The sequence below is a fragment of the Leopardus geoffroyi genome, chromosome B3, assembly GCF_018350155.1.
Source record: "Leopardus geoffroyi isolate Oge1 chromosome B3, O.geoffroyi_Oge1_pat1.0, whole genome shotgun sequence".
Classification (NCBI taxonomy): Eukaryota; Metazoa; Chordata; class Mammalia; order Carnivora; family Felidae; genus Leopardus; species Leopardus geoffroyi.
Genome location: NC_059337.1, coordinates 62,359,570 through 62,368,002, shown reverse-complemented (window position 1 = coordinate 62,368,002; position 8,433 = coordinate 62,359,570).

Below are 8,433 nucleotides of genomic sequence, written 5' to 3'. Positions count from 1 at the left end.
GGCTGCTACCTCTGCTCTGTGGGCCAGGAGGACAGGGCTGCTGGGGGGAGATGGGACTGCCCCGTACAACCGGTTCAGGCTTTGGCCACCCTGTTCAGCAGGTTTCCCCACCCTTCCCGAAACTGCCCCAGCCCCTGAGGGTGGAAAGAACTGCCAAGTTTGACCACCAGAGGGGAGGGGTGAGAGGCTGTGCAAGAAGGGGGCCCAGGGAAGCTGCGGTGCTGCTGTGTAGCATTATTTCTTCCTGGTTTGAGCCTGTCAACAAGCCTGCTCAGTGGCTGGGGCAGATCCTAACTGCGGTGTATAGTGGAGGACCCAGGGGAGGGAGGGAGCAAAGGTTTGAACCCTGGTTCTTCTCCCTGTTCCCTCTGGTGTGGGGGCCCAGGTCACCCATCTCTCCTGCTCACCCACAGAAGCTTTGGCTTCTTTGCAGGAGTATAGCTGCTCCCCAAGCTCTGAGTTCCTGCCCAGGAGCCTTTAGTTGAGGCATCCCACTCCAGCTCACACCCCTCCACTTGTGTCAGCCAACTTTTGTTTGGTGCAAAAAAAAAAAAAAAAAAAAAAAAATCCTTTAATTCATCTTTTTTAGGTTTATTTGAAAGAAAGAGAACTTGTGTATGTGAGTGGGGGAGGGGCAGAGAACAAGGAAGAGAAAGAATCCCAAGCAGGCTCTGTGCTGTCAGTGCAGAGCCAGAGAGGGGGTTCAATCTCATGAACTGTGAGATCATGACCTGAGCCAAAACCACAAGTCAGATGCTCAACCAGCTGGGCCACCCAGGCACCCCCTTTAATTCATTTCTTCAACAAATTACATACTGAGCTTCTGTGTGCCAGGTACCGCCAATCTGATATTTGTCAAGATAAGCACATAGGAAGCACCTATGTATCTCAAGTCATTGCCTCAGCACACAGCCCTGTGATGAAGGTACTATTATCCCCGGTTTACAGGAAGCTGATTCAGCAAAGCTGAGTTCCCAGGGTCCTGGAGCTGGTACTGGAGGGCCAGATTCAAACCCTAACATGAATGTGGCTCCTGAGTCTAGTGTTACCAAAGAGATACTTTTAGATTGTAATAATTACTACACAGGAAAATAACACAGGAATGTGAGAGGTTGTAGGCTACCTTTAAATGATTGAGGGTGAATGTACATACTTGACTCATACAAGTGTCCAGCTCAATTGATTTCCATCACTGCACACACCCAGAAGGCAAGACCCAGATCAAGAAGCAGAACCTTCCTAGCATCCTTTTGATGGCTAACTCTCACACTTCTGTGTTTTTGTACCTGTTGTGCTCAGCCTGGACCACATCCTCCTTTCTCATCTTTCAGCCTAATCCTTACTCCCCAAATGCTCCCGCACACATCCAGGGAGGGGAGAAAACGCCCTGGCATCTGCTAACAGAACCCTGAGCATGGAGTGCCCCTTTCGCCTTTCTGTTTACTTAGCTGTCTTCCCTCTGGGTTGTGAGCTCCTGGAGACAACAGATGGTATCGTAATCTTCTCTGGGTCTCCATCACCCCACATCCCCTCCATGACCTTAGTAAATGGTAATGGATAGATGACAGGGGCGAGGCTTGCTACTGTGCTTTGGCTGATCCCATTTCATAGGCCATTCGTCCATCCTTCGAGCCTCTAAATGGATTTGGCCCTTCTAGTCCCCCTAGCACTGGGGACAACCCCCATTATCTCTTGGATCTCCGAAGCACTTCCAAAGCTGAGGTGATTAATGACTCATTAAATGCTGTATCCCAATGCCTAGAACAGTGATCAACCCTTATAAATGCTTATAAGTGTTGGACAGAAAGGAACGTCCTCCTCTGAGGGAGGGATGGAGATGAAGTGAGAAAATGCTAAGCAAAGCGCCATCCCCAGTAAGATCTGGGATGGAGGGAGGAGTCAGCCAGGTCAGCTACGGTGCTGGGAGGAAGGATTGCACAGGGGCCGCTAGGGGGCACTTTCACCACCCAGCTGGTACTGGGTTTCACTGCAAAGGTTTGAGAAAAGGGTACTCAGTCCCAGGCAGGTGGCAGGTGTGAAGCAATGAAAGCAGAGACACAGTCCCTGCTCTTTTGGAGCTAACACTGTAGAGTGCCGGCAGAAGGAATGCAAATACTGTTAAAAAAAAAAATTGGTCCCTAAGCTGCTTGTGACTTTCCCGGCCATCCTCACCCAAGTGACTCCCTTTCTTAGAACTTTCACACCTCCATTCCTTTGTACAGGCAGTAGTATCTACCTCAAATGCCTCTTTGCCCCCAGGAAACCTCTACACACCCTGTGATGAAGCTCAAAAAGCCTTCCTTGTTTCTTCAGCCAAAGCCCATCGCTGTTCTTTCGGCTGCACACACATGGCCCATGGTAGTGTATGCCTGCCCTCATCTGGAGGAGGCTCCTCAGGGCAGGGATGGGGATGGTTTTTCTTTTTTCTTTTTTTCTTTTTTTAAATTTATTTAAGTAATCTCTACACCTAATATGGGTCTCGAACCCACGACCGTGAGATCAAGAATTGCATCCTCCTTGGACTGAGCCAGCCAGGCACCCTGGGGATGGGGTCTTATTTATCTTGTATTCCCCATGCCAGGCCCTGCTTGTGGATACAAGGTGTCCAACAAATGGCTGTTGAATAAAGCAGAGGTTGGTCAGGCCGTGGAAATCAAGAGGGAGGTTGAGAAATGGCTTCATGGAGGAGGTAAAAAAAGAGATGAGCAGGTGGCTGTGGGTGTTCCAGGCATAACAAAGTCCTAGCGAGTAAAAACCAGGCAGTGAAGATCACGGGTCTTGTTTTCATTGGGGATCAACAAGTTGCTCAGTTTGGCTGAAGCACTGAGAGGGAAAGCCGGGAACTTGGTGGGTAGAGACTACATTGATGAACACATCGGTGAAGACAGATTTGAGCAGGGGAAGGAGCAATTCAGACTCCGCTTTAAAGAATGGTTAGGTAAACAGGCCATATCACTGGAGGTTGGACCACAGGAGAGGGAAAGAGGGAGGAAGCCACACTAAGTAAATTGGGGCAACCTGTGTAAAGGATGGTAGTAGATGTGCAGTAAAGTCTAGTCAAAAAGTTGCATGCCGGCAGGGCACGTTGGTGTCTCAGTCACTTGAGCATCCGACTTCGGCTCAGGCCATGGTCTTGTTGGTGGTGAGTTTGAGTCCCGTGTCAGGTTTTGGGCTGACAGCTCAGAGCCTGGAGCCTGCTTCAGATCCTGTGTCTTCCTCTCTCTCTGCCCCCTCTACCACTCGCTCTCTCTCTCAAAAATAAATAAACATTAAAAAAAAAAAAAAAAAAGTTGCACGCTGGCAGCCAACCATGCTTTGACACAGTGGTTTAATTTTTTTGATTATTTACTAACATTTAAAAAAAAATCCACTTTTCTAGCTTTTGGGGAAAGCGTGGGAGACTGGCAATCTGGGACCCACATTCCTGCAGCAATCCAGGCACTGAGTTTGGGTCCTCATGAGCTGGGCAGGTACTAGTCCATCCAGAGCCCCCACCCAGGCTGCCGCTCCAGGCAGTCAACCTTGGGACCCCCATCATCTTGTCCCTTATAACCCAACCTCTCTTCCCATATTGGGAAGTTTTCTCCAAAACCTATTGGGCCCAACAATTCAAATAAACACTGACAAAAACTGGGTTTTCTCCCAAACTCAACCCTGCCCACTTAAACAAACAGCCCTGAATGAGGAGTGTTTTTCTCTATTGCACAAGACCACTCCCTTCCCCACCCAACCCCTAGACTAAAGCCTGGGAAGGCACTTTTCAAGTCCCCTTGGGAGGGGTTGTTGTCAATAACACCACCTGATAGCCCCAAATCCAGAAGGCCAGCTTCAGTGGGGTGGAGGAGAGGTGGCCCAAACTCTCCCACGGGTTCTCCCAGAGTGCCTGCCTTTTTTTCCCCCAAACTGTAGTGGCTCCTGAGGGGGAATTCTATCAGGGGAGCCTGGAGCCAGGAGGACCAAGAAAATAAACCAGGAAAGAAGTGGAGAAGCTCCTCGTTGTGGGGTTAAAAAAGAAAAAGAAAAAGAAAAAAAGGCTATATGTTTAAAACACCAAAACAGGGTGGCTCAGTCGGTTAAGCGTCCGACTCTTAACTTCGGCTCAGGTCATGATCTCGTGATTCATGAGTTCGAGTCCCATGTGGGGCTCAGTGCTGATAGCTCGGAGTCTGGAGCCTGCTTCAGATTCTGTGTCTCCCTCTCTGCCCCTCCCCTGCTTGTACTCTCTTTCTCAAAATAAATAAAAAAAAATACAAGAACCTCAAAATTGGAAAAGGATATTTACCCAAATGTTCCATTGTTATCTCTCTAGTTTTCTTTTGTCAGCCTGCATTCTCTAAATTTTCTACAATAAATGTCTATTGCTTTTGTAATAAGAAAAAGTTAATCTTTTGAAAAAGTATTCAGATATATTCCAGGAAGAAACAAATCATCAGACCATGCAGCTCTGTGCCGGGGAGGGAAAAGACGAGGGAGCGTCTGAGATCTGGGGAAAGGGGAAGCTGGAAGGCTCAGTACCTGGAGTGTGCAGAGGAAGAATCGGGGTCAGCGGAGCCTTCAGGTTTTCTGTCCTGGGAGCCGGGGTGGGTGGCAGCGTCACTGGCAGAAACACGGCCCAGCGGGAGGGGCAGCGTTGAGAGAACCGGGCCCCAGGTACCAGCTGGAGACTGGTTTCACTGATTTTATTGTTGATTACTTAGTTTTTGTTTGCTTATGCCTTGCCTTCCTGAGGAAGAATTTAAAGGCAGCTTAAAAGGATCTATAAAGTATGAGATAATATGAGTATAAAGTAGGAAGAAGGCAAGAAAGAGCAAGAAGGAACGTTAAAAAAAGCCAGGAGCAAGGCAAAAACATATGAGTTTTGTAGTCTTTGGGCCAGTCAGCACTGCATTTTCCCGCTGCAGGTGCATCCTGGTGAGGCCCTAACACTCTAGCGGTGAGGTTCTGGGCTTGGTGGAGAGGGTCCAGTGCCTGGATTTGGAAGTAGGCTGGGTAAGGGGAAATGGAGGAGTGGGAGATGGCTGGGAGAGAGAAACTCTGGACCTTGAGACAGAACCTCTTCTTGGAGGGAGAAGACCCAAAGGAGGAGTGCTTGGAGGGGTGGCAGGAGGCCTGGAAGAGAGCAGTTCAAAAGTGAAGAGTTTCAAAGCCTGCTGGGGTCAGGAAGGAGCCAGCTAAGGAGAAGAGCCAGGTGGAAACCTGGTGAAGGCGGGGAGTGGAGTTGTGGGTGGAGGCAGTTGCAGGTGTCGTGGGGGAGGGGACAAGGGCCAGCACCCTTTCCACGGACAGCTGTGGGTGGAGGAGAGGCCTGTGCTAGGTTTTAAGCATTCTCCCAAATGATCCCTTTTGTAACCAATTTAGGACTTGGGTTAACCAGGCTGACTCTCAAAGAGAGGGTTAACCTGTGGCTCTCAAAGAGAGGTACATCACAGCCTATGAAAAGTAAAGGACCAGATGACAAGGTCCTTTCTATCCCCAAATCATGATGTTGGCCTCTGGTTACAGACCTGAGATCCCTGAGTGCAGAGCTGAGGGAGGCTGTCAAACTGTTGAGGCCCAGAGAGGGGCAGTGACCAGCCCAAGGTTAAACAGCCAGTAGTTGGGGACAGAGCTAGGCCAGTGTTCCTGAGCCCCAAACTTTTTGCTCTGACATCATCTTCTCTAGAAGACTAGACTCCTGGCTTTGGTTTTGGTCCTTTCTCTGGAAGTGGGACAAAAGAGCCAGGTGCCAGGCCAAGAAGCTGTCAGGGCTGGTCCCAAGCCCCAGAATGCTGGGAACCCAAAGTCCACACCCATGTAAACACAGGCCGGCACTGATACCTCTTACTTGGCTCTCAATAGCTTCCTCTAAATCAGTTCCCCGCTATTATCTTGCTTATCCCTGCAGGTCCCCTGGGAGCCAGGGAGGGGCAGAAAGTATAAGCCCCACTTCCCAACTGAGAGAAACTCAGACAAGGAGGAAGGCGGTAATTTGCCCAAAGTCACCCAGCAAGTCAGGGATGGAGCTGAAACAGGGGGGCCCCATGGAGATGGGGTGGTTAGCATAGCACATGGTCTATTGGGCAGTGGTGCTCCAGGAATGAAATATCCCCTGTCTCACCAGGACAGTGATCTCACTGTGCCCAGAGGGAGACCCCTGGGGACAGGCTCTGCTTGCTCCCCAACTGGTGCAGGGTACTGGAGAGGGGGAGCATATGGGCAGAGGCAGCAGAACATGGCCACAGGTCTGAGGGAGGAAGCCATCATGGATCAGGTGTCCCTGGATGGGGTCTGTGCTGCCTGATTTTCTGCCAGCTTCAAGGGGGCCCAAGGGAACCTATCTGCCCCCACTTGGCCCAAAGGCTCCCCTGCTGCCCTTCACTGCCAAGGGGCCAGCGAGTCATCTGGACACCTGGAGAGAGAGGCAGATTGGTACAGGTGAGGGTCAAGGAGGCCATATTGCTGGTACAATGACTGGCTCTGTCTTCCAAAGGGGTTACAAGTAGGGTGAACATAGGACAGGTATTTTTTTGTAATATTTTATTTATTTTTGGGAGAGAGAGTATGAGCGGGGCAGGGACAGAGATAGAGGGGGACAGAGAATCCGAAGAAGGCTCTGTGCTGACAGCAGCGAGCCTGATGTGGGGTTCGAAGCCACAAACCACAAATGAGATCATGACCTGAGCCAAAGTCGGATGCTCAACCGACTGAGCCACCCAGGTGCCCCAAGGATGGGTATTAATATAGGTCCTATTCAATCTTAAAAATATCCTGAATCAGGGCGCCTGGGTGGCTCAGTCGGTTGAGCATCCGACTTCAGCTCAGGTCATGATCTCGTGGTTTACAAGTTCAGGCCCTCCATCGGACTCTCTGCTAACAGCTCAGAGCCTGGAGCCTGCTTCAGATTCTCTCTGCCCCTCCTCCACTTGTGCTCTCTCTTTCTCTCTCTCAAAAGTAAGTAAAAACATTTAAAAATTAAAAAAATATATCCTGAATCTGACAATGAATTTCACGGTCATCCCAGTTGTGGGACAAATCCTCTGTTCAGTGGAGAAAGCCTTGAAAATGTTCCACTAGGAGGGCAGTCCTAGTTCAGTGCCGACATCTCTCCCCACAACTCACCTCCAGCCCTGTCTCTCTCTGCCCCACTCCTCAGCCTAGAAAAACCAAATCTGTCCCATGACTCCCAGCCCTGCCCTCTAAGAGAATCACTTCTAGGCAGCAGAAACCTAGAGCTCTGGGTGGCTCACCAGAAAGAGACCTGGTCCCAGAGTCAGGAAACTCACATCCGAAGCCCAGCTTGGCCTACACCTTGTTCAGGGGACTCTGTGCTTCGGTCTTTTCATCTAAAAATTGGAGCTGATGAGAGCCGCCAGGCCTATCCTGAAGTTCAGGTGTAAGAACAGAAGGCGATAAGGCCGCCTCATCGCTGCTGCAATCAGGGGCAGAAAGCAGTGATTCCCTGGGACAGCCAGTGCTGCCCAGGCCCAGGAAGTCACTCCCTGCTGTTGTCACAGGGTGACTAATGTGGCCCCTCGGCTGGCTGAGTCCTGCTCACCCCGGAGGATCTGGCGCAGGCCCAAGGAGGGAGCTGACGGTGCAGCCCCGTGGGAGCTGGGTTCCTGGCAGCCAGGTACGATGGGCAGGTCTGACCTGTGAGAGCCGCGGTTACCGCCTGGGGCCTGGGCTGGTTGCAAAAGGGGCTGGTTCTCCTGACGCAGTCTGCTCTCGGTCTCGCTCACTCTCCCAAGCTGGTTCCCAGGAGAATGGGGAGCTCAGGGAGGGTGCGTCATGCCCGCCCTGGGCACCACTCTGCTCCCAGGGGGAAAGCAAGCAAGACACCCCTCCTTCGGGTGCACACACAATCACACGCAGAACAAGGATGCCTATGGAGAGAGACCCCACTCACAGATCCACACAGAACTGGGCCCAGGCACACATGAACACATAGACACTAGGCCCAACCTACATGTGCACACACAGGCGCAGAGATCAACATACACACCCAGACACACACATAGATTTGTGTATAATACACACTCATCTAGGGGCAGACCTCATGTAGGTACACAGACATACACATGCAGGGCTGTACACATCTTGCCTAAAGACCGACACTACATTTACAGACATAGATACACAGACTTGCACATATATGGCATTATTCTGAGTTTTGCACAAAGACAATACCCACTTTAAATATGCACGAACAAAAACAGGGACACACAGAAATGTACGTGAACACAAATACATAATATACATGCAGCTTGTCATCATTTAGTATTTATTGAACACCCACAATCATGCTAGTCATGCTCCAACAAAAAGAGCAACCCCCCCACCACCACCCGAGTCATACATACACAGAAACCCAAGCTCTCTCATAAGAGTCACTTGGGATTATATGAGATCCAGTCTCCAAACCAAAAATGAACTTTTTTTCTGTAAATGGTCCCC